At 43.4% G+C, this 26,487-nt stretch overlaps 1 protein-coding gene and 1 non-coding gene across 13 annotated transcripts in view; one reads left to right on the forward strand and one right to left on the reverse strand.

The window, feature by feature from the left end:
* Positions 1–22,182: 22,182 nt before the first annotated feature.
* Positions 22,183–26,487, forward strand: part of CMKLR2 (chemerin chemokine-like receptor 2) — a 55,341-nt gene continuing 51,036 nt past the window's right edge. For 6 of the 12 annotated variants that reach the window (XM_043445416.1, XM_043445421.1, XM_043445423.1 and 3 more), the window contains exon 1: positions 22,184–22,419. The gene's annotated coding sequence lies outside the window, so the exon portion shown is untranslated. Of the gene's footprint in view, positions 22,420–24,412; positions 24,515–26,487 lie in introns of those variants that run through there. The other 6 variants (XM_043445424.1, XM_043445430.1, XM_043445428.1 and 3 more) reach the window with 2 other exon arrangements.
* On the reverse strand, positions 24,624–24,730 carry LOC122426965. The gene has a single exon (XR_006265310.1). It is a non-coding gene; the product is annotated as a U6 spliceosomal RNA (small nuclear RNA).

Here is a 26,487-nt window from a genome sequence, read left to right on the forward strand (position 1 = left end):
CCTGGCCGCGTGGGGACCCCTTGGCACTGGGCCGGGGTGGGAGGAACCTGCTGAAGCCTTCTGCTCTACCTTGGCCACTGGGGGAGATTCTGCAGCACTGGGCAGCTGTGGCGGGTCGGGGGGGATGCCCTTTGAAGCCCTCTGGGCGCTCCTGGCCACTGTAGAAAACCTGTGTCAGTGGTCAGGTTGGTGGCAGTTCTTGAACCCCTGTCTGTACCCGTGATTGCTGTGGAAGATGCTGGGGCACTGGGTCGGTGTTGGGGGAGCTCTTGAACTTCCCTGCACGCCCCTGCATACTGTGGAGGGTGCTCCTGCACTGGGCCGGTGTACTGGGAGCCCTCCGAACCGCTTGTTAGCCCCTAACCTCTGTGGAAAACTCCGTAGCATTCAGCAGGTGTGCTCCTGGCTGCTTTTGGGAAAACCTCCAGCGCTGGCCAGGTTTAGAGGAAGCCCACTGAGCCCCTCTGCCTGCCCCTGGCCACTCTGAAAAGCCCTGCGACATTGGGCAGGGGTGGGCAGAACCCTTGAAGCCGTCTGTGCTCCCCTGGCCACTGTGTAAAGTGGCGGGACACTGGGCGGTCGTGGATGGAGCCCTCTGAACCCCTCTGAACCCCTTGTGTGTTCCCCGTGGCTGTGGATAGCCCCAGGGCACGGGCCATGTGGGAGTGGGACCTGGCTGAGCCCTGCTCCATATACTGGCCCGCGAAGGAGGCCGTGGAGGGCGAGGCACGTGGAGAGGGGTCCTGCCGAGTCCCTGTGTGGGCCCCTGGTGCCCGTGGAGGACAGTGTGTAACTGGTCAGGTTTCCGCGGGGCCTGCGGAGCTGTCTGCAGACTAATCACTGCCATGGAGGACTAGGCGGTGCTGGGCATTTTGGGAGGGACCCCCTCTGAGCCCCACTGCAGGCTTCTGGCCGCTGTGGAGGAACCTACCTCCCTGGCACTTTGAGGGGAGTCTGCAGAGCCCCTATTTGGCCCCCTGGTTGTTGGAAGTAGCATGCAGCACCTACAGGGCCCGTCTTCGGGTTTTTGGCTGCTGTGGAGGCATGTTTGGCACTGGGGGTGCGGGAGGGTGGCCTGCCCAGCCCCTCTGTGAACTCCTGGCTTCAGTGAAAGAAAGTTTGGCGCTTATTTTACCACGGTAATCCCCCGGACAGAGGAGCCTGGTGGGCTGCAGTCCATGAGGTTGCAAAGAGTCAGACATGACTAAGTAACTGAGCACGCACGGGCACGCACACATACACACCCCATCAAAAAGTACTGCCACTGTAGGTTTCTGCAAGAAATGCAGAGCTGGTGGCTGATGAACCCAAGGATCCAAAGAAAGAGCACAGACTGACGCTGCCAACGGAGAGTCCAATAGAAAATCTCCCTTCCTAAAGAGGATGGCTTGCGGCAGTGTAGGGAACGGTTCAAAGGGGCCTTTTGTTGGTCCACAGCCAGTTAGGAACCGGGCCTCACAGCAGGAGATGAGCTGCCGGCAAACAAGGGAAATTTCAACCCCTGCTCCCTCCCTCACATTACTGTCTGAACCGTCATCCCCACTCTGTCGTTCCTGAAAAAATTGTCTTCCATGAAACCGGTCCATAGTGCCAAAAATGTTGGTGATCTCTGGCGTGGAATGTGTCAAAGCGTCAGACTGTGCAGACCAGTTCTGAGCCACATGCGGGAACTGCATATGGAAGGACCCGAAGGTGATTCCTTGCTGGCACAATAGTTGAGAAGCCACCTTCCAATACAGAAGACACAGGTTCAGTTGGGGAATGAAGATTCCACGTGCTGAGGGGCAACTAAGCCTGAGCCACAACTACTGAACCTGCACATTCTAGAGTCAGTGCCCCAAACGAGGAGCCCGTGAGCTGCAGCTTAAAGACACCAAGTAAAAAAACAAGAACAACACCAACAACAAAGACACCAAGTACAGCAACTAAGACCCAAGGTAGCCAAGAAATACATATTAAAAAATAATAATAATAATAATGCGGCAACGAAAGTTTCCCAGTGCCGCGGCTAAGACCCGATGCTGCCAAAAATAAATCAATACATAAATATTAAAAAGAGAAATGCTCCGAACCCCTGTCCTGGGGGATGGTAGAGCTGAAGTATCACTAGTCAAAGTGTTAGTTGTGTCCGACTCTTCGCGACCCCATGGACTGTAGTCTGCCAGGCTCCTCTGTCCATAGAATTCTCCAGTGGATTCTGGAGTGGATTGCCATTTCCTTCTCCAGGGGATCTTCCCAACCCAGCGATCAAACCCGGGTCTCCTGCACACGGCAGGCAGATTTTTTTTCCCGTCTGAGCCATGCTCTAATTTCACTCATGCCCGACGTTGACACCACGAGTGTCATTGCTGGATTCAATTCTCTCTACCATCTTGCTTCTGGATATTCTGGGCTTGTAATCAAGATAGTGCATTACTGTATCCTATACATTATTGTACAAGTGCACAAAAGCAAACCAGTTGTAGAGGTGCACACCTTAACAGTGTACATCATTGAACATACCGACACACGTTCGTATCCAAAGTTCACAACGTGAAGGGGACTTAACTGTATCAGTTAGGGAACCACAGCCCACCGCTTCACCAGACTCCGAATTCCGAAACTTCGATGTCCTGGACTCCAGTGCGGCGTGCAATTCCACCGCAAGGTGTCGCGGTGTCCCTTATGGTGCAGCCATGAAGAAGACTATTCCATGATGCTTTGTGACACAAAATTCCTCTTCATATTCAAGAAAAAAATCAAGCAAAAGAATTTTACTTGAGGGTTGCTTGCTGGTCCATTGGTTAGGACTCTGTGATCAAATCTGGAAAGTGGGAGGTTTCGGTGAAATTACCAAATTGGATTATAGAAAAAAGTTTGCAGATGAGCCTAGGAGAACATTCAGCAGCCTGACAAGTTATCAGGATCCTCTAATGAGTGTCCTGGTGCAGTCCGCAGGACCAGGAGTGTCTCTGAGAATGCCTAATTTTCTCAGTTCCTTTTTTTCTCACCAGTGGAATCTTCCCCCAAACCAGCACCCCTTAATGAGGGTAAAAACCAGGAACAAATAAGATTCTAACTCATGTACAGAAATACTCAAACATCCAAGATGAAAGCCAAACCAATTCCAAAAGGCTCACTTTGATATAGGGCTTCCCTGGTGGCTCAGATGGTAAAGAATCTGCCTGCAAGGCGGGAGGCCTGGGTTCAATCCCTGGATTGGGAAGATCCCCGGGAGGAGGGCATGGCGACCCACTCCAGCATTCTGGCTTGGAGAATCCCATGGACAGAGGAGCCTAGTGGGCTACCGTCCATAGGGTCACAAAGAGCCAGACACGACTGAGAGACTGCACTTTCACTTTGATATAATAGCCTCAGAAGCCTATGCATAAGGAATTTCATCCCATTTTCTTTCCCTTTTACAAGACATGTCTAGTTGAAAGATGGTATTATAAAGAGTCATTAAAGTATAAATGGCTGTTGTTCTCCAGATCCCAAGGAATACTGAAGCTAAGCAGTATTATGATCAATACAATTTTTTTTTTTTAATTTCATGGGAATATAGCTGAAGATCTCCCAGCTTTGCAAGATGCACACTAGGGGACTACAAGATGAAATTGTTTCTGGTCATGGCCAGTATTACTACAGACAGACTGGCAGATCCATATCTGGTCACTTCTAAGGGTAGCAAGTTCCCTAGCACTAGGATGCAAACTTTCCTATCAGCCATTCCAGGCAAAAGTGCAAACAAGCCTCAATCTAGCAGGGAGTTTTCCAATTACCACTTAAGTGGTGCCAGATGGCCAAGGAACTCCTCAACCCAGAAGTAAAAATCCAGTTTAAATGGTGAAACCATGCTACTCAGATTGGGACTTGAACCCACAGTCTTTTAACTGAGATCACACACCTGGAGTCAGGACTTAATGAAGCTCAGGTTCTTGATGTCTCCTCGCAGAAAGAATTCAGTGAGAGGCAACGTGATAGGTAAGAAGTAGAATTACTTAGAGAGAAACACACTCCACAGTGTGTGGGCCATCTCAGAAGGTAAGAGTGGTCCTGAAATATGGCATGGTTAGTTTTTACTGGTTGGTAATTTCATACACTAATTAGTGGGAGGATTATTAAAACTATTTTAAGAAAGGGGCAGGAATTTACAGAAATTGGGTCAGCACCCACTTTTTGATCTGTGATGGTTGTCCTCTGCTGCAACTACTGAGCCCAAGTGCAACAGCTAGAGAAAGCCCATGCACTGCAACATAGACCCAGTGCAGCCAAAATAAAAAATAAATAAAGTTTGTGCCCTGACCCCTTCCTACCTGTTTCAGAAAGGGTCCCCACTTCCTGTAGGGCTTCCCAGGTGGTTCAATAGTAAAGAATCTACCTGCCTATTGTCAACTACAAATTAGCACTTGCCAAGAGCATTTGCCAGCAACTGGAAAATGACATAAAGGACATTTACCAGCTGCAAAATCTGCGGAGGTTGAACCCTGGGCTGCTGCAGTTGCCACACCCGCTAAGGGGAACTCAGGGTGGAGAGTAAGGCACTCAGCTCCAGGGAAACTGGTGGAACAGGTCTTTAGGTAGTTAGATATTTTCAGGGACTGATTTCATGATCTCAGTCCTTGCATCTCCTCATATCTAGAAAAGCACTAAATCCTTTCAGGGTGACATTAGCTCCTTATGACTAGTAGAAACCCTTTTGTAAAGGGTACTTAATCGCATTGAACTCCCTCTTCACCAAAATCTTATATACTGATCCTCACTGCCTCTTTGGAGCAGTCTCTCAGAGCTATCTGAGGTACTATCTCTTGGTCTGCAGTCCTCATCTTTGCCCCAAACAAAACTTAAGTTACAACTCTCACGCTGTGCATCTTTTTAGTTGATACAGTGCGGGAGACCTGGGTTGGATCCCTGGGTCTGGAAGATCCCCTGGAGGAGGAAATGGCAACTCACTCCAGTATTCTTGCCTGAAAAACCCCATGGGCAGAGGAGCCTGGCAGCCTACAGTTCATGGAGTAACAAAGAGTTGAACACAAATGTGCATGCACCCATGCCCCCTTCCTGTAATAGGAGCCCTCTGCTCAAAATCAGATGACCGGACTTCCCTGGTGGTAAACTGGATAGGAACCGCCTGCCAATGCAGGGGATGTGGGTTCAATCCCTGATCCAGGATGATTCAGCGCAACTAGGCCCATGACCCACAATTAATGAGTCTGAACTGCACAACTAAGCCCAGACACTTAAAACCTGGGCTTCACAACAAGAGAATCCACTGCAATGAGACACCCACCCACCCCAACAGAGAGCATCCCCCACTTGCTGCAATTAGAGAAAAGAAGCCCATGCAGCAGTGAAGACCCAGAACAGCCAAAAAATAAATGAATAAAATATATATTTTTAAAAATGTCTTTCTTCTCACAACCAACCCCCCAAAGAGGAAAATTCCAATCAAGGAACCCCAGTAGCAAAAAATACCTTGATGTCGCCCCACCTCTTACCAGAAGTGTCTTACACAGCAGGATCTTTTGTTTCCTTCATCAGGGAAGGTGGGAACGGAACGCACACAGGCAGATGCGGGTTCGCGGCAAGTGCTCAGGAAAGTCTGTGAGGCAAACGCGTCCAGGCTTGGCTGGACAGGATCCAAGTGACGTAACTAGCAAAGAGTCCATGTGCCAAGGGTAAGACACGCACTCAGGTTTGCTCTCCCTCAGTAATCAGCACAATTTTTGTGGAACTAATCTTGGATTCTCTCATGCCGCACAGCAAAGCCAGCTTTCCGGCACCAGACTATGGCGAAGGAAAATATAGCATTGGTTGCAAAATCAAACAGGGAGAAGAGTAGCTCTTTCTCAAAAGACCCAAGTTCCTGTATAGCTCTGGGGGCAACATTTGGGGCAAGGGTTGCAGCACAGGGATTTTCTTCTGATTGGTTGGTGGTGAGGCCACAGCATGACGTTTAGGGAATTTTAATCATCAACCTTCAGGTTCAAATCATTCTGGGCTGTACACACTTAAGTCAGGAGTAGTCATCATCTCCAATTGAACAATTGAAAGCTATGCATCTGATTGTTATGTAAATTTCTTTAGGCGGAACCAGCACTCTGCCTTATCAATGAACATTGTTTAACCTATTACTACTTTTCCTATTTAACTGCTTTTCCTTTATTTCTGCTTTCCCTCATTCGTCAAATTAGTAACTGCTTGAGTGCTTTTGGGAACCAGGGAAAGGCCTAAGAGACTAATGCCTTTTCTTTTTTTTACAAATAAGAAATGGGAGACACGGAAGAGTTTTTATACCTTAGAAGGCCCCACAGCATTCTGCTTGGTTTCCATGCCCCCAATTCTTTGATACTTTTCAATCAAAGAACTGAGTGTTGCAGGAAAGGTGACCCCTTCCAGGGCCTGAGAGTGGGCTCATGTCTAAGACTCAGAAATGAATTGCACAAGGAGACACATGCTGACAAACCAAGAGACTTTATTAGGAGGGGACTCCCAGGTGGAGAACAGCGAGGTAAGGACACCCAGCAAGACTGCTCTGCTATGTGGTTCAAAGTCTTGGGTTTATGGTGATGGGATTAGTTTCTGGGTTGTCAACACCCTAGTGAGTGGCAAGTGACAGTGAGTTGTTTGATTATTTCATTATATGTAACAATGTAATAATAATAGAAATAAAGTGGATAATAAGTGTAATGCTCTTAAACCATTCTGAAACCTTCCCTCCACCCCCGCCCTGGTCTGTGAACAAATTGTCTTCCATGAAACTGGTCTCAAGTGCCAAAAAACTTGGGGACTGCTGCTCTATACACTTAACTAAAATTTGAAGTGTCTGGACTATAAAGAAAGCTGAGCAACAAAGAATTGATGCTTTTGAGCTGTGGTGTTGGAGAAGACTCTTGAGAGTCCCTTGGACTGCAAGGAGATCCAACCAGTCTATCCTGAAGGAGATAAGTCCTGGATGTTCATTGGAAGGACTGATGCTGAAGCTGAAACTCCAATACTTTGGCCACCTGATGCGAAGAGCTGACTCATTGGAAAAGACCCTGATGCTGGGAAGGATTGAGGGCAGGAGGAGAAGGGGGTGACAGAGGATGAGATGGTTGGATGGCATCACTGACTCAATGGACATGGGTTTGGGTGGACTCCGGGAGTTGGTGATGGACAGGGAGGCCTGGCGTGCTACGGTTCATGGGGTTGCAGAGTCAGACACAACTGAGCGACTGTAGGGGTGGGGGTTGGGCACTTTGCTGAATGGCAGAGATTAGCACAGTCAGCTAAATCTCAATTTTAAAAAAAAAAGGATGTGAAAGACATTTTCTTTCTCAAGGGAGGGTGAAAAATCCCACCATGAATCTAGGGCCTTGAAATGGGACCTAGGGATATATTCCAAAAGCTTGGAAACTATTTAAATTTGGGGAATGGTTGAGAAAAGCGAAGTCACTCAGTCGTGTCCGACTCTGCGACCCCATGGACTGCAGCCTCCCAGGCTCCTCTGTCCATGGGATTTTCCAGGCAAGAGTACTGGAGTGGGTTGCCATTTCCTTCTCCAGGGGATCTTCCCAACTCAGGGATTGAACTCGGGTCTCCTGCACTGCAGGTGGATGTTTTACCCTCTAAGTCACCAAGGAAGCCCAAGAGGCTACTAATTTAGCATAAGTATCAGGAAGAGCACTGTGAGGAGTTCTCTTAAATTGACTTGCCAGAATCCTTGCTAAAACAAGATTTTGCAAAACAAATCCTTGAAGAAAGGGTTCAGGTGAAATGGAATAAAGTGTGGTCAAGTGAGGCATCTTTGTCAATGTATAGATACACACACACACACACATACAGATACATACATACACACATGCCCTACTTTACTGTATGGTCAGACCGCTCAAGATGGCTGTTCTTTGCTCTCTGTACATCCTCTGCCTCACCAGTGCCTGCTTCATCTATACCCTACTCACATGACTGACCTTCCTACATTCTTGCCCCAGGCCACAGTTAGAGATTGTTCTTATCAAAGGGTAGTGATGAGCACACACCTCTGCTGGTTTCCCTGGTAACTAAAGGAAGTCAGTCCTGACTATTCATTGGAAGGACTGATGCTGAAGCTGAAATTCCAATACTTTGGCCACCTGATGCAAAGAACTGACTCCTTGGAAAAGAACCTGATGCTAGCAGAGATTGAAGGCAGGAGGAGAAGGGGACAATAGAGAATGAGATGGTTGGATGGCATTACTGACTCAATGGATTTGAGCAAGCTCTGGGAGTTGGTGATGGACAGGGAAGCCTGGCGTGCTGCAGTCTGTGGTGTTGCAAAGAGTCAGACATGACTGAGCAACTGAACTGAATGAGCTGACGGACATCAATTCCCCTCAAAACTGACAATCTTCCCTTACCCTGGGAATGAAGACTGCCACCATATCCTGCCCACCATCTGCAGCACACCGTGGGATGTTGCTCCAAGACCCTGCCTCAGATATGTAAGTTCCCCCATCCATTAGACCACTGATGCCTCTGTTGCTGACTCTGGGCTCTTTCTTTGGTCTTGAAGCTGAGGAAGTGCAGGCCTTGTAAGCCAGAAGGATATAGCCCAACACTTACTGAGAAAGCAGTATGCTGTAACACGGACCCATCAATTATTTTCTTTTATTTTAATTTAATTTACTTTACTGAAATTATCTTGCTGAATACTCCACATCAGTATATAGAGAAATTCTTTTCTTTATTTTCTCTCTTTTCTTTTCAAATTTCTTTATTTTTTAATCGAAGGATAATTGCTTTACAGAATTTTGTTGTTTTCTGTCCAACCTCAACATGAATCAGCCACAGGTACACACATATCCCCTCCCTTTTGACCCTCCCTCCCACCGCCCTCCCCTTCCCACCCCTCTAGGTTGATACAGAGCCCCTGCCTGAGTTTCCTGAGCCACACCACAAATTCCTGTTGGCTATCTATTTTACATATGGTCATGTGAGTTTCCATGTTACTCTTTCCATACATCTCACCCTCTCCTCCCCTCTCCCCATGTCCATAAGTCTATTCCCTATGTCTGTTTCTCCATTGCTGCTCTGTAAATAAATAATTCAGTACCATTTTTCTAGATTCCGTATATATGCGTTAGAATATGTTACTTATCTTTCTCTTTCTGGCTTACTTCAGTCTGTATGATAGGTTCTAGGTTCACCCACCTTATTAGAACTGACTCAAAGGTGTTCGTTTTTATGGGTGAGTATAGAATGGGAAAGACTAGAGATCTCTTCAAGAAAATTAGAGATACCAAAGGAACACTTCATGCAAAAATGGGCTCAATAAAGGACAGAAATTGTATGGACCTAACAGAAGCAGAAAATATTAAGAAGAGGTAGCAAGATTACACAGAAGAATTGTATGAAAAAAACCTTCAAGACCCAGATAATCATGATGGTGTGATCACTCACCTAGAGCCAGACATCCTGGAATGCAAAGTCAAGTGGGCCTTAAGAAGCATCACTACAAACAAAGCTAGTGGAGGTGATGGAATTCCAGCTGAGCTATTTCAAATCCTAAAAGATGATGCTGTGAAAGTGCTGCACTCGATATGCCAGCAAATTTGGAAAACTCAGCAGTGGCCACAGGACTGGAAAAGGTGAGTTTTCATTCCAATCCCAAAGAAAGGCAATGCCAAAGAATGCTCAAACTACCGCACAATGCACTTATCTCACACACTAGTAGCTGCTGCTGCTGCTCCTGCTAAGTCGCTTCAGTCGTGCCCGACTCTGTGCAACCTCATAGACAGCAGCCCACCAGGCTCCACCGTCCCTGGGATTCTCCAGGCAAGAACACTGGAGTGGGTTGCCATTTCCTTCTCCAATGCACACTAGTAGAGTAATGCTCAAAATTCTCCAAGCCAAGCTTCAGCAATACATGAACCGTGAACTTCCAGATGTTCAAGCTGGTTTTAGAAAAGGCAGAGGAACCAGAGATCAAATTGCCAACATCCTCTGGGTCATCAAAAAAGCAAGAGAATTTCCTTTATTTCTGCTTTACTGACTATGCCAAAGCTTTTGACTGTATGGATCACAATAAACTATGGAAAATTCTGAAAGAGATAGGAATACCAGACCACCTGACCTGCCTCTTGAGAAATCTGTATGCAGGTCAGGAAGCAACAGTTAGAACTGGACATGGAACAACAGACTGGTTCCAAATTGGGAAGGGAGTATGTCAAGGCTGGATGGTGTCACCCAGCTTATTTAACTTATATGCACAGAACATCATGAGAAATGCTGAGCTGGATGAAGCACAAGCTGGAATCAAGATTGCCGGAAGAAATATCAATCACCTCAGATATGCAGATGACACCACCCTTATGGCAGAAAGTGAAGAACTAAAGAGCTTCATGATGAAAATGAAAGGAGAGTGAAAAAGTTGGTTTAAAGCTCAACATTCAGAAAACTAAGATCATGGTATCTGGTCCCATCACTTCATGGTCCCATCATGGCAAATAGATGTGCAGACAGTGGAAATAGTGGCAGACTTTATTTTGGGGGGGCTCCAAAATCACTGCAGATGGTGACTGCAGCCATGAAATTACAAGATGCTTACTCCTTGGAAGGAAAATTATGACCAACCTAGACAGCATATTAAAAAGCAAAGACATTACTTTACCAACAAAGGTCCATCTAACAGAGGCTATGGTTTTTCCAGTAGTCATATATGGATGTGAGAGTTGGACTATAAAGAAAGCTGAGCACTGAAGAATTGATGCTTTTGAACTGTGGTGTTGGAGAAGACTCTTGAGAGTCCCTTGGACTGCAAGGAGATCCAACCAGTAAATCCTAAAGGAAGTCAGTCCTGGGTGTTTATTGGAAGGACTGATGTTGAAGCTGAAACTCCAATACTTTGGCCACCTGATGCAAAGAACTGACTCATGTGAAAACACCCTGATTCTGGGAAGGATTGAAGGCAGGAGGAGAAGGGGACGACAGAGGATGAGATGGTTGGTTGGCATCACTGACACAATGGACGTGAATTTGAGTAAACTCCAGGAGATGGTGATGGCCTGTCATGCTGCAGTCCATGGTGTCGCAAAGAGTCAGACATGACTGAGCAACTAAACTGAACTGAATTGAATATTCCATTATGTATATGTACCACAACTTCTTTATCCATTCATCTGTTGATGGACATCTAGGCTGCTTCCATATTCTAGCTATTGTAAACAGTGCTGCAATGAACAATGGGATACATGTGTCTTTTGCAATTTTGGTTTCCTCAGGGTACATGCCTAGGAGTGGGATTGCTGGGTCATATGGTGGTTTTATTCCTAGTTTTTTAAGGAATCTTCATACCATTTTCCATAGTGGCTGTATCAATTTACATTCCCACCAACAGTGCAAGAGCGTTCCATTTCTCCACACCCTCTTCAGCATTTATTTTGTGTTAACTTTTTGATGATGGCCACTCTGACCAGTGTGAGGTGACAACTCATTGTAGTTTTGATTTGCATTTCTCTAATAATGAGCGATGTTGAGCATCTTTTCATGTGTTTGTTAGCCATCTGTATATCTTCTTTGGAGAAATGTCTGTTTAGGTCTTTTTCCCACTTTTTGATTGGGTTGTTTGTTTTTCTGGTGTTGAGTTGTATGAGCTGCTTATATATTTTGGAAATTAATCCTTTGTCAACTGTTTAATTTGCTACTATTTTCTCCCATTCTGAGGGTTGTCTTTTCACCTTGCTTATAGTTTCCTTTGCTGTGCAAAAGCTTTTAAGCTTAATCAGGTACCACTTGTTTACTTCTGTTTTTATTTCCATTACTCTAGGATGTGGGTCATAGAGGATCTTGCTCTGATCTATAACATTGAGTATTCTGACCATATTTTCCTGTAATTTTCCTTTATAGTTTCTGGTCTTACATTTAGGTCTTTTATCCATGTTGAGTTTATCTTTGTGTATGGTGTTAGGAAGTGTTATAGAGAAATTCTTTATTCCTTTCTCACCTGCAGAAGACTCCATTGTATGGAGGTGACATAATCTCTTTGATTTATGTGTGATTCCTATATATACCACAGAATTGAGTTAGCTTGTTTTTTAACGTCCTAAAACAATTTATAACATCAGAATGCAATTGTCGATTTTTACACTATGTCTGTATGACCCTAACTATGAATGACTGCTATAGAAAATGTTTCCTTCCTCCTAAATTAGGCCACTGTTTGGATAAGCAGGACAAAACGCTGGGAAAGCAGTAGTCTTATCTTTTATGTGTTTTGCACACCATTTTGGACACTATGGCTTCACAAAAAATGTCTCATGCCATGGCCAGTAATTTTCAGAGAGGCCTGTCTCCTAAATCCAATGAAAATAAGCTTAAGACAATGTAAATATACATTACCTGGGAGCTGTCTCTGGCATTTTATTGCTTTTTTACAGTTTAACTAAAAAGAATATAATGCTAAAACAGACTGAGCCAATTAAAAAAAAAATTCTCCTCAGTGTGTAAATTGTGACTTCATTTAGGATTTTGGCAATGACAGTTCATCTGAAAGTTTCAGAGTCATCTGTTAATCACATTGGACACTGTAGACTGGGGAGACAATTCTTGTAGATGTTTCCACTGTTCAAGAGCTACTGAGTTCATTCCTGTTCTATGTTGTGATGTGCTGGTTGTATGACCAGCAAACAGGAGTAAAGAAATAGGCAATGATGATCCAACATCTCAGGACCAAGCACAGCTGTGCTTTTTGAATACACATCCTACCTAGATATTGAACCATGACCCAGTCAGTTCAGGATATAATGATGTGATTTCTCTCATAGCCCAGAAACATATCAGGAGATGAAAAATTGTTACCTGATATCCTCTGAGTACAAAGTTACTCCTTCTGAGCTTCCAGTCTCAGGAAGTCTATTGACCCTCCTTTATACCTGGCCTTCTCAATCACTCTTTTTAAAAAAAAAAAAAAAGTTTGCTATTTTTATTTATTTATTTGGCTGTGCCAGGTCTTATTTGCGGCACACGGGATCTCCAGTCTTGGTTACAGCATGTGGGGTCTTTAGTTGCAGTGTGCAGCCTCTTAGTAGAGGCATGTGGGATTCTATTTCCTCGACCAGGGATTGAACCCAGACCCTCTGCAATGGGAGTATAGAGTCTTAGCCACTGGACTATTGGTTGTCTTCTCAACCACTCTTGAGCTGAAATCCTATTGAATACATCAGATGAAAAACAATAATATAAAATGTCAACTGATGAGCTGTAAAAATAATTGTCCTTACTTTCTACTCCAAGGACAAGGCAGAGTTGTCTCGAGCGTGATTCCCTTTGTGATAGCCCTGTAATGTCAGCCACTGTAAATCAAATAGTCACACATACCAGGGACTCTGTTAGGCAAGTCACTTTATGTGCTTGCTTTCTTTCCATTTCATCTTTACAACACTGTCAGGTAACTTCTTGGAGTTTTTTTGTTTGTTTCAAGACAGACTTACTCAGTTTACAATGAGACTTTATTATATTTATAATGATACCTTGAGTAATGAAGTCATCAGCATTTTTCAGGGATTTTAGCATGGTGTTGGCATATCTGAGTTACCGTTTGATTTGGTAAAATATGATAGCAACAAACTCAAAATAGTAGTGACCCAGACACATAAAGGCTTATATTTCTAATAAACAATGAGTTTGGAGGTAGAAGACTGTTGGCACTTCGTGCCTCAAGAACTTCAAGACTGAGGTCTCTAGAAGTATAGGCTTTTTGTAACAGCTCTCCTGTACTTTTCCTTCCCTTATAGCTCCTAAAGAGCTGCTGAATCTTCAGTCATCTTGTTGACCTTCCAAAGTATACCTCCGCAGCAGAACTAGCTTTCCTTGAAGCCCCAGCCCATGTTTCCTAAATAAATCTTAGTGGTCATTCTCAGCATCTGTGGAAACTGAGACCTTTATCTGAATAGTAGAGCTTTATCTGAATGCATCAACAATACTTATTTGCTAAATAAAACTGTGGTTCTGATAATAAGAAAGAAGAAAGGAATGGATTTTGCGGAGGTAACTGTGGTCCCCGTCACATAGTGTATGGACAATAAAAGCACTTCATTAACAGATTGTGTAAGTGAAAAGCACCTTGGGCAATTCAGAGCAAGTAATAATATAAACATTTACTGAGACCTTACTCTTTATGCGGCTTTATATATGTCATAGAAAACTCATAATACCATGATATAGATAGTATCATTATCCCCATTCTCCACATGAGAAAATCAGGGCTTAAAGAATTTCAGAAACTTACTTAAAGTCATTCAGCTGGTCACTGGGCGAGAAGATGGAATCAGAAAACCAGGTTTTCCTAATGCCCAATGTTTTGCAGTCAGTATGTTGTGTTCTACTCTTCTAAAACACGTGACTAAACACAAAATTGAGAGTTTCTATCCTAGAGAGGAAAGAATTCTAGAACATGTGTGGTTCATGCCTTTCTAAGGACTGGGCTGTTTATCTCAAAGTGCAATGTTAATCAATCTGACTACTTTTTCTCCTAATGAGTAATTTCTTCAGTTCCGCTTCCACGTTCTGTTTTGGCCACAGGGGTCTGGTCTTTACATTGATCACCCTTATGTAGTTTCCTACCATAATAATTTGGGGTGTTTTTTTTTCAGGTAAATTCCTAGTGTGATTTTATTGCAGTATTTTGACAGCTGGTTTGATAGGAAAGAAAATAAAATATTAAGTATGCTTTTTGAATTCAGTTCAGTTCAGTTGCTCAGTCGCGTCCAACTCTGCGACCTCATGAACCACAGCACACCAGGCCTCCCTGTCCATCACCAACTCCCGGAGTCCACCCAAACCCATGTCCATCGAGTCGATGATGCCATCGAACCATCTCATCCTCTGTCGTCCCCTTCTCCTCCTGCCCTCAATCTTTCCCAGCATCATGGTCTTTTCCAATGAGTCAGCTTTTCGCATCAGGTGGCCAAAGTATTGGAGTTTCAGCTTCAACATCAGTCCTTCCAATGAACACCCAAAATTATGCTTTAAAATTCCATAAATTTGCCTTCATTGGAGAGAGTTCATGAATCTAACTGAAGCTAAAAACTTGCAGCTCTGTTGCTAATTAATTCTGGAAGATGATAGAGAAGTTTTCATTTTTCCACTTCAATATGCTTGTAATTCAACATTTCTCCCCACTTTGCTTCCTTTGCTCATAACATTTAAATGGAAAATATTAAATGGCTAAATGGCTTAATAGCTAGGCCCCACCAAATAGCATGTTTGGCATGATTTAACCTTTTCAAAATATAAAGTCTCATTATATTAAATACATCTCACTATTTTAATTATACTGATACAAATATAGTGGATAACATCACATTATTATTTAATTCTAAGAAAAAGTCTTCTAAGTTGTTTGTTGACAGATAATACCAGATTCTATTTGTCTAAAATGCAGCCTGTGCTAAGGTTTTATATTTCATTTTAATATTTCTGAAAATGTGCTCATTTTGGTATCAAACTTGATAGAACTTTGTGTCAGTATAAGGTATACTGGAAATTACTTTGAAGATAGGTTTGACAGTACTGCAATTTTTGTGTTCTAGGATGGCAGTAAAATTGCCATCTTTAAAAATGTCTTCAAGAACATCCATAGATTGTGATATTGTGCAGTCATTTAAAAAGCATATTTTTGAGTAACCTATAATGACATGGAAAATGCTCATGGAGTAAGCGAAGTGGGCAGGTTATAAAACTGTAAGTACAATCTAATCTCACATGAAACATTTTTAAAGTAAAGAATTATGCCCAAATTCCAAGGCTTTGATTTCTTGAAATGGTGAGGTTAAAGATGAATTTTCATTTTATGCTCTTTTGTATTTTCTGAATTTTTTATGATAAGCATACTACTCAATTGAAAAAAAATGTTATTATTTTAGAAAATGACTTTGGGTGGGAGTCAGGAGTCAGTCACGACATTGACAGCACAGCCATAAATCTTAAACTAGCAGCTGATGTCTCATTCCACGGATGTTTCAAGATGAGGACACGAAGCATCTTCAAAGGCTGATAGAAACAGTGGTCTTGGCCTCTTTTTAGCCCTGCCAACAACTCCACCTGGAAGACTGCCTTACCTGGCAAATCAGGCTTCCTCTGTCAGGATCTGCTCATACTGTCCTTTCTGTCCACATGGGCACTGTGCGACGTAGGTTCCCTCACCCCTCGCGTTGCCTTTCCCCATGCTGGTGACTTAGCCAGGGGTCCTCCGTTTAGCTAAACTGTCAGTTGACATTTCTTTTAAAAATTCACATGCACACTTGGGAGTTCCCTTGCAGTTCAGTGGTTAAGACCCAGGCCTTTCACTGCTGTGGCCTGGGTTCAATCCCTGGCTGAGAAACTAAGATCCCACAACCATGTGGTGCGGTGGGGAAAAAAAAACACACAACAAAAATGGGAGTTCTTGTTCAATAGGTTTAGAGTTATACATCTGGAAGATTTAAAACGAAAAAAAATTAAATGGAGTACAGAGAACTCCAGGGGCTTTGCTGGTGGCTCCACCGTAGAGAATCTGCCTGCAGTGCAGGAGACTTGGGTTCAAGACTCAGGTTTGATCCCTGGGTCAGGATGATCCTCCGGAGAAGGAAATGACAACCCACTCCAGTATTCTTGCTGGAAAAATTTCATGGACAGAGGAGCCTGGCAAGTTACCATCCATGGGATCACAAGAGTCAGACATGACTTAGTGACTAAACTACAGAGAACTCCAACACAGAATAGATCCAGGGACATAGACACATGAGCCCATGAGGTAACTGGAGGAGATCAGCATAAACCAACCCAGAATATGCGCTTTGCCATAAGGATTATTTTACCTGAAAGCAGTTAAGAAGCAGCAGACACAGGAGGAACTCTCTGCCCTCCCTCTTTCTGCCTAAAAGCAAGGCGTGAATCTTCCACTTGTAAGGCCTCCCTGCACCAGGAAGAGAATGACTCTTAGTGATGGAGATGGTGCTGACGAGTCTGCGTAATAAACCTGACTGTCTTCTTGGTCCATTCACGCTGCTGTAACAAACCACAGACTGTGCCTCTGACAAACGGCAGACAAGTGTTTCTCACATTTCTGGAGACTGGGAAACCCAAGATTAAGCTGGCAGCATGGTGGTATTCTGAGGGCCCTTTTCCTGGTTCATAGCTGGCACCTTGCTGTGTCCTCAAAGGCAGAAAGGGCAAGGAAGGTGTTTCTCTGTACCTCTCTTATAAGAGCACTAATCCTACCCATGAGGGTTCTGCTTCCTTACCTAACCACCCCCTAAAGGCCCCCTCTCCTAATACTATCTTAGTGTATGAATGTGGGGGGGACACATTCAGACCATAGCACTTACTAAACAATTCTTATCTACCAAACATTTTCTACTTAAATTTCCTCAATGTATTATCTCCAAAAGCACAATCACTGGGACTTCCCTGGGGTCCAGTGCCTAAGACTCCATGCTCCCAATGCAGGGACCCTGGGTTCAATCCCTGGTCAGAGAACTAGATCCCACATGCTGTAGCCAAGACTCAGCACAGCCAAATAAATAAATAATTTTTTTTTTTTTAAGTACAGTCACTCACCTTTTTTTGGCCTAGTCACGTCTCCTTAACTTATTGCCCTTTGTTAAAATGATATATAACTTCCAGGCCTAACTACTTTAGGCTTTCATTTCTTTCCTGTGAGGTCCTTGTGTGCCTGAGAAATAACCTTTCCTCCTATATCTTTTGTCAGTTTAATTCACAGGCCTCACAAAGAAACCTAAGAGGGTAGAGAAAAGTTTTTCCTCTCCAACAGTATCTTGGTGGTCCCTGTGTGGATGGCAAAGGTGTGCTAGTACATTGACACCTGTAACAGACCGATTTTTAGTAATCTCCTCCTCAATATCTCTTGGGACAAGTGGAGAGTCTCTCCCTGTCTCTGTCTCTTGTTTATCCTTACACAGCTAAGAAGATTTTTATTTAACTTAGTCTTTAACAAGTTTTAAAATGGAGCTTCCCTGAAAGCTCAATTGGTAAAGAATCTGCCTGCAATGCAAGAGACCCCTGTTCAATTCCTGGGTCGGGAAGATCCCCTGGAGAAGGGATAGGCTACCCACTCCAACATTCTTGGGCTTCCCTTGTGGCTCAGCTCGTAAAGAATCCGCCTGCGGTGTGGGAGACCTGGGTTCTATCCCTGGGTTGGGAAGATCCCCTGGGGAAGGGAAAGGCTACCCCACTCCAGTATTCTGGCCAGGAGAATTCCATGACTGCATAGTCCATGGGGTCGCAAAGAGTCGGACATGACTGAGTAACTCTCACTTTCACTTCACTTTCCCAGGTACCACTAGTGGTAAAGAACCTGCTTGACAATGAGGAAACATGCGACGTGGCTTCTATCTCCAGGTTGGGAAGATCCCCTGGAGCAGGGAATGTCAACCCACTCCAGTATTCTTGCCTGGTGAATTCCATAGACAGAGTAACCTGACAGGCTACAGTCCATAGGGTCACAAAGAGTCATACATGACTGAGCAACTAACACACACACATACCCCTCAATATGACCAAATTATTTCCAGCAATGTCATGAAATGAAACAAAAAGAAATCTAGGTAGTGAGAATTTTTATTTACTCAACTTTGGCTATATAATTATGCCAGGAAACAAAGTGAGAAATAAATACATAATTATAACACAAAAGGAGAAAAATTGAACTGTTTCTTCAACAGTTTTTATATCGAACAATTTGACTGTAGATCCTTTGTTTACAGTCTGATGTAATAATGAAAGTGAAAGTTGCTCAGTCCTGTCTGACTCTTCGTGACCCCACAGACTATACAGTCATGGAATTCTCCAGGCCAGAATACTGGAGTGGATACTGGAGCCTTTCCCTTCCCCAGGGGATCTTCCCAACCCAGGGATAGAACCCAGGTCTCCCACACTGCAGGCGGATTCTTTACCAGCTGAGCCACAAGGGAAGCCTGAGAATACTGGAGTAGGTAACCTATCCCTTCTCCAGCGGATCTTCCCGGCATAAACTGGGGTCTCCTGCATTGCAGGCGGATTCTTTACCAACTGAGCTATCAGGGAACCCCCAATGTAGTATTTTCTGCAAATAATTGTCCAGAGACAGGGCTCAGGATACATCACCTCAAAGTGTGGCACCTTGCCATATTGAATATTTCGAGCTGAAGGAATTTAAGAAACAGGTTGTCCTTCTGAGCTGCTCCTGAGGCATGAAACCATCATGTGCGTGGTCCTCTTCCTATACTGATGAAAGGGGCATCCTCATCTCTAAGATGCCAGGGGAGTCTGAACAGATGGGACTTGCTGTTTCCCCCAATTTACTGCACTTCGTTCATACTCTTTCTGTCCCATCTAATTTTCTCAAGACTGCGCTGTTCATCAAACCAAGCATAAAAACACTCAGGTTCAACTGCTTCCTCAGGCCTTCATTGTCTTATGAAGTCTCTCAAGTCATGTAAAGCTAAAATTATGTAAATTTGTATGTTTTTTGTTGTTAGTCTGTCTTTTGTTAGAGGGACCTCTTTTGATGGATGGGGTGAAAGATTCTTTTCCCACCCTACATCAACAATTAATTGCTTAATTTTAATAAAACTGATATGTCCGCTGAAGATACAATTTAGGCAACTTTTTTCTTAATGAGTTTATTTATTTACTTCATTTTTGGCTGTGCTGGGTCTTTGTTGCTACACAAGTACTTTCTTTAGTTACGGCCTGTGGGAGCTACTCTTTGTTGCAGTGTTCCGGCTTCTCACTGGGGTGGCTTGTCTCAAAGCCCGGGCTCTAGGGCACGTGGGCTCAGTAATTGTGGCACACAGGCTTAGCTGTCCCTCCAGGAATCCTCCTGGACCAGGGATCCAACAGGGGTCGCCTGCATTGCGAGGCAGATTCTTAACCACTCGACCATCAGGGAAGTCCTAGGCAACTATTCAGTCACATCACTGCTATCCATGCTTTTATTTCTTGAATCAGTCTTTTTTTTTTTTTTTAAGATTTATTTAGTTAGTTTGTTTTGGCCGTGCTGGTTGTTCACTGCTGTGTGCAGGCTTTCTGTAGCTGCGGAGAGTGGGTCTCTTCCCTGGTTGCGGTTCTTAGGCTTCTCATTGCAGTGGGTTCTCTTATTGCGGGGCATGGGCCCCTAGGGTACAATGGCTTCAGTACTTGCAGCACATGGGCTTGGTAGTTGCGGCCCACGAGCTTAGTTGACCCTCAGCGTGTGGGTTCTTCCCGGACCAGGGATCGTACTCACGTCTCCTGCACTGGCAGGAGCCACCAGGGAAGCCCAAATCAGTCATTTTAAAACAAACAATTTTCTTGAATGATTTTCAATTTTTAAAAAATTATTCAAATTCAGCACAAAAAAAAAGTTATCTCTGGACTAAAATTTACATTTGCCAAAAACAAAAAATAGCACAGCTTGCAGTTCCCCCATGGTTTTACCAATGTACATTTTAAATATAACTAAAAATTCCAAGTGGTTTCATGGAATAAAGAATGTGAAATAGACTGCCCTTTGTGTATCCCCCTTTGCTGACATATAAGCACATATATATAAACACATTGTCTATTAAAGAATAAGTAACAGAACTTAAAATAAGAATAAGTAGCTTTCATATAAAGTACATCACCTATTAAAAAAATAAGGCAATGTACACGTAATAAAAAATATGTATATGTAATTAAAACTCAGAGTAATTGTCATTGAAAAGAGGACACCTTCCAGAGCCCAAGAGTGGGCTCACGTCTAGCACTCGAATGAATTGTCCCAGGAGGTACACGTGCTGACGAAGAAAGAGACTTTAACGGGAAGGGGTGCCTGGGCAGAGAGCAGCAGGGTAAAGACACCAGGAGAACTGCTCTGCCACCTGACTTGCAGTCTTGGGTTTCATGGCGGTGGGGGTTAATTTCCCGGTTGTCTCTGGCCAATCATTCCGACTCAGGGTGCTTCGTGGTGGCTTGTGCATTGCTCAGTTAAGATGGATTCCAATGAGAAGGATTCTGGGGTTGGTAGGACATATGGCCTGGCCTCCCCTCTCTCCTGACCTTTGCCAAATTCTTCTGGTCGGTGGTTGCTTGTTAGTTCTGAGTTCCTTACCAGGAATTCCTGTTGTAAGGTAACTCATGCAAGTCATTACTATTGTTCCTGTCTAGGGCAGACAATTTCTGTCAGTGGTTCCACTAATATAATCTCAGCAATTTTCTAGAACTTAAAGATGTTTTGAGGCAGGGAGTGTTTCATCACCTGTTTAGAATTTCTGGCACACAGTGATCACAAAAAGCCGAAGGGCTTCAGTTGGTTTTATTATTGGGTTGAAATTCCCTAAAGACAGCACTCCATTATTGCCTACATAGGGCAGGTGACTCCCACTGCTCTTCCTTTGTACCTACCACTAGTTAGGCTAGTTAAAGCTGGTTTCATTGATTTAATCATATTTTATAATGCAGTCTAATTTTATGAGGGAAGCTTTGGGGATTCATATTTTTTAAATGACCAAACCTAAAATTCCTTGTGCAATAAAAACGATTGCCCAATGACTTATCTTTCTGTGTACGCAATTGTCCTAAATTGAAGAAACTCAACAGGAAAAGAATTGGAAAGGAACATGAGGGTTTCAAGCCCAAACTCCTAGAAGGTCCACATGAACATGGTCAGTGAGTGAGAAGGCAGGGGAGAAAGGTATCAAAATGAAGAGAAATGCCTGGCTGGAAGTGGCAGGTGACGCTAGGAGCAGCTCCTATTCAGCCTTCCCCAACTGTATCCTTGTGGGACACAGGCCCATAGTTACTCAGCACAGGCCCATAGTTACCCAGCTCTGGCAATTTTTTTCATGAGGAGCTGACAATCTGATGTCTTTGTAATATCCCCTGATTTTTAAATGATGGAAATTAATTCAAACTCTAGAAAAACATTGCGACGCAAACAAAATAGTTCCGCAGCTGCAGTTGGCCCACAGGCTATGAAATTCCTAATAAAAATGCAAGTAGTGATCGAATCAGTTACCGAGGTTGAGAAAATACAATTTATTTTCTGATCTTTTCCTTTCCCCAAATGTGACATTTTAGAAAAATCCAGCTACACTTACATCACATCCATAATCTGCAGTTTAACAAGAAAAGAAGCATAATTACAGTAAATAGTTGGGAGTGGCCTGAACTCCCAGAGCCCTCCTTTCTCTTGAGTCAGGGCCAAGGATGGTGTCACCCAGATGCCTGCGAACTAAGTGATATACACCAGATTTATTTAACTACTGGCAACCACTTTCTTTTTTCTTCATAGGGCAATGAGTTAAAAGATTATTTACCTCCCTTGGTTACAAAAAGAAGAAATATTTCTTCCAAGATTGGGTAGCTGCGGCCAGTTCTCTCAGAGAAATTATTTACCTCAAAGATTCAGAGCACGGAGCCTGGAAGCCTTGGCCCACCCGACTCCTTGCGCTGCACTGCATGGGCGTCTTCTGAGGGGTGAGTGTTGGCTTGGCCCTCCAAAGGTTTCAGGCCCTGAGCCTCTGAGATAGGTAGTTAAGAACAGCATTCTAAGTCTCAGTATGTAGATTTCATTTGAGCTGGTATTTGGCGTATTAAAAGAGGTTTTTTTTTCAAGTAAAAGACAACAGTAGAAGTTGTTCCCCTCATTTCCACAGGTAATTAGAGCTTTGTGTATCTTAATTAAAAAGCTTTATTTTAATTCCTTTGACAGATTTACTAAGTATCCTCAGGCTAGGTTCCTGCAGGGGCCATATAAAATTTAAAGCAAGAATTTGAAGCTGGCTTTGTCTGCTGTGACTGTTAAGAACTGTCTGGTTTAAGTGCATGGAAGCGGCCCTGTATGGCCATGTGGGCATGGCTCCTCGCTGTGACCTCCCGAAGAACTGAGTCTGCTGCTTAAGTCCCAAGGAAAAGCTCACTGTTAACCCAATAAAGGCCTCCAGGTATAATCTCTGACTCTGCCTACCCGAAAGAAACAGGCCTAAGAAGGGCATTTACACTAGGAGATAGTCATCTCCCTATATGACAAGAGGAAAAAACTCAAAAGAAGTGAGATTTTTGCCTTTTTCACAGATAGTTTCTTTTAAAAGAAAATGTCCATCTGCATCATATTGTCTCTTTTCCAGTGGTTATGTTCTGGACCAATTTTTTTTTTTTTTTCTGTTTACAAACAACAACAAAAATATTAGAAATGGTCAGTAACAAAAACTAATGTGACCTGTTGTGTTCTCTCAAATGTCTATTTCTGAAATTTCTATCATCAGAGTATTTAGGTCTTTGAGGTAAATTTGCTATTTTATCATCACACAAGAAAGGAAAAGAATAAAGATATTCTTGATCATCTCAAGATATGGGAGACCAAGTTCAGTTCAGTTCAGTTCAGTCACTCAGTTGTATCTGACTCTTTGCGACCCCGTGGACTGCAGCATGCCAGGCCTCCCTGTCCATCACCAACTCCCAGAGTCTACTCATATTTATGTCCATTGAGTTGGTGATGCCATCCAACCATCTCATCCTCTGTGGAGACCAAGTTACTGATCCCAATTTTTTCTGGAGGGGTTGGAGTAAGGAGGAGGGACGGTCATCTTAAAAGTACCCAGTCCATTCTAACCACTAGAACCTCACTTAATACAAAGTGCCTCTTTTAAAAGGTACTCTCTTCAAAAGACTGATTTTCTAAGAGTGAAATTTCAAGTATCAGTGGAGAAAAACTATTTTTAAAGAATGATCCCATTCCCCAAAAACAGTATGATAGAGGCACCGTGTATCTGCCCTCTGAGCCCAACTGGCCCTTTAGACTTGCTTATACACACCCACCCCTCTAGAAAGACCCCTAGAAACCCTGACCACAGCAGGCTTCAGAGAACTTGCACTGATTTAGAAAATGCTGGAACTGTCCTGACAGTCTCTTATTTGGCAGAAGTTACTCCTGCCCCTTCCTCCTAGTCACTTGATTCTGGAAACATCTCTTCTTATAAGAGCTAAGTGTCTTAATGTTATCGAGTCCAAGCTCGCTCTCCTCATTGAACAGAGGCCAATAAATCTGAGGGACGAAGTGTTGAGGCTGACTGAGAAAATGGCTGACTGATGTCTCAAAATAACTATCTTGTTGGGGCCTGGATGCCAGGTTCCATTATGGATCAGAGATGGGGGGAGGTCAGGAAACAAAGCAAAAAGACCCTTTGATTCTTGCAATTATCTCCTAGAATGGCAAGCCTCAGGCGGGGAGATACATTAGTTTCTTTTACTTACCGTCATTCATTGGTGGGCCGGGTCAGATTATCTCCCAGTGAGCTAAACAAAGGCACTTTAATTTAAGGGTCTGGCAGAGGGGGCAGGGCTCTCTGAGGCAGGCCACTACGAATGATTATAATAACAGAAACGGCAAAAACAGGGTTAAGGTCAGAGAAACAGATCCCGCAGGGAGCCAAAAATTAACCCTTCCCAGTTACATTAAGAGCTTGGAATTTGGAATCAGAATGCCTAGGACTGAACTCCAACTCTGCAACTCACGGGAGAGGCTCTCTTAGCAGATCCCCAATGACCTGACTCAGCAGCTTAACCAATGCAGGTAAGTTAATGTCTAGTATACCTGAGCACTTCAGTTTTAACTACTTTTGAATAAAAGATCAAGTATAAGGCAAGCCTTAGGACTTTGTTGTTTTTTTTTTTTTTTTTTTAAAAATATGGAACGCTTCACGAATTTGCGTGTCATCCTTGTGCAGGGGCCATGCTAATCTTCTCTGTATCGTTCCAATCTTAGTATATGTGCTGCCGAAGCGAGCACAAGCCTTAGGACTTTGAAGCGGAGCTCCTCAGACACAGCACATACAGATTAGGGCTGATTAGGAGAGAGATTTTATTTACTATCCTTGATTTGGGAGGACCAATTTCAAAGCTAAGTAAGCATCTGTCACAACTTTGTTGTTTTAGGTGGTAACTAAAACAGAAAACTAAAAAGGCTGATCCTTTCCTGGGTTTCAGTGCGATTACTACAGTAAATGCTTGTGAAATGTCATTTCTTTTGTCTGTTTTGCTACCTCATGCTTCACACTCCACTACTAGAAAATAAATCTAAAGCCATGTAAAGTAACCAAAACTTCCTAAAAAAGCTTCTTCTATAAAAGTGTCTTTTATGGATGAAATTGTGCTTTTGTGTGATTATAGAAGACAACAAATAACTCAGTAAATACCAATATAGCTGATGCCAAGGGGTAGGAATTAGTGAGTGGATATCACCTCCATCAGGTATCACCTCCTTCAATGACTCAGATAACATTGACAAGTAATATGCCAAGATTATTAATATTTCTCTAGAATCAAGGACTGGGGGCAAACATGGGAAAGTGTACATACCTAGGGGGCTGAGGGACATTTGTAGTTTGAGAAACCACTCCATCCCCCAATGTTATCCCAGTCTGCGCCCACCCCACTCTTACCAACCTCCCCCCAACAGAGGATTATATTTTTTGATTTTTTGGACTTCATCTTGTACAGGGGGGGAAATAATTTTCCTTCAACCTTTCAATATACTTGGCTAAATCTGCCACTGCAAATAAAAGAGAGATTAACAGGGGGAAATTTTTTAATTATGTACATACAGAAACCCCACTTCAAAGAAGATTGAAGATAATATTCCATCCTGAACTAAGGAAAAGGATGGGGTCTGCGGCTTAAAGGTGGGGGAAGGCAACTCATGGACTGGTGAAAACAGGAATTGTTTGGTAAACTGAGGTGGCTGGGTCCAGAAGTTAAGTCTCAAATGAAAAAGAGGAATCACTGTCTTCCTGATACCGGCCCCCTTTCTAATGTAAATTTCCTTTACAAATGTAAGATTTCCCTTACAAATGGGTAACTTCTACTCAGTTTTCAGAGCTTTTCCTGAGCTTGAAGTTTCTTAAAATAAAAATCTCAAAATAATTCTTAGTCTTCAACAAGGCACCTTTCAGGGTGACCCATTCTGCTAAGCCCTCACAGCAATCAGATAGAAATTGTGTTTTCTGGCCTCTCACATCTCACAGTGTTCAATTAGCTTGGCTAACGTTTTAAAACCTAGTAATGTTCACATGGACAAGCTGATGTTTGACCTTAAGAAAATCGAGTTAGCGCTACAGATGGAGACGCTAATTGCATCAAGGCTGGCTTCCTAGTGTGAAGTATCAGCCTCCACACATCTCATTCTCTGAGTCCTGCTTCGGGTACACAGATGTGCCCTCATCACAGATGAAATGAGAGATAAGAATCGGATCTTTAACTTCCCCAAAGCCTGGAAAATTCTCACTTAACCCACCTCAATAAGGAAATAAAAATTAAAATATTAATTCATACTTAACTATTGTGTGATTCTGATTCCTCCCACTGAAACCCAGGAAATAAAAATCTCTTTCCTAATGAGCCCTGGGTACATTTGAAGAGCCCTGCTTAAAGATTCTATGGTTCTTTCCATGCCAACGTTGGCATGAACTTTAAATTGACTTTTCGTAAGCAAAAGCCCATCCAGACAAAGGAGGGATTGGTGCCTCCCCCATCGCTGGTTTCCAGCCT

Source organism: Cervus canadensis, chromosome 24, assembly GCF_019320065.1.
Source record: "Cervus canadensis isolate Bull #8, Minnesota chromosome 24, ASM1932006v1, whole genome shotgun sequence".
NCBI lineage: Eukaryota > Metazoa > Chordata > Mammalia > Artiodactyla > Cervidae > Cervus > Cervus canadensis.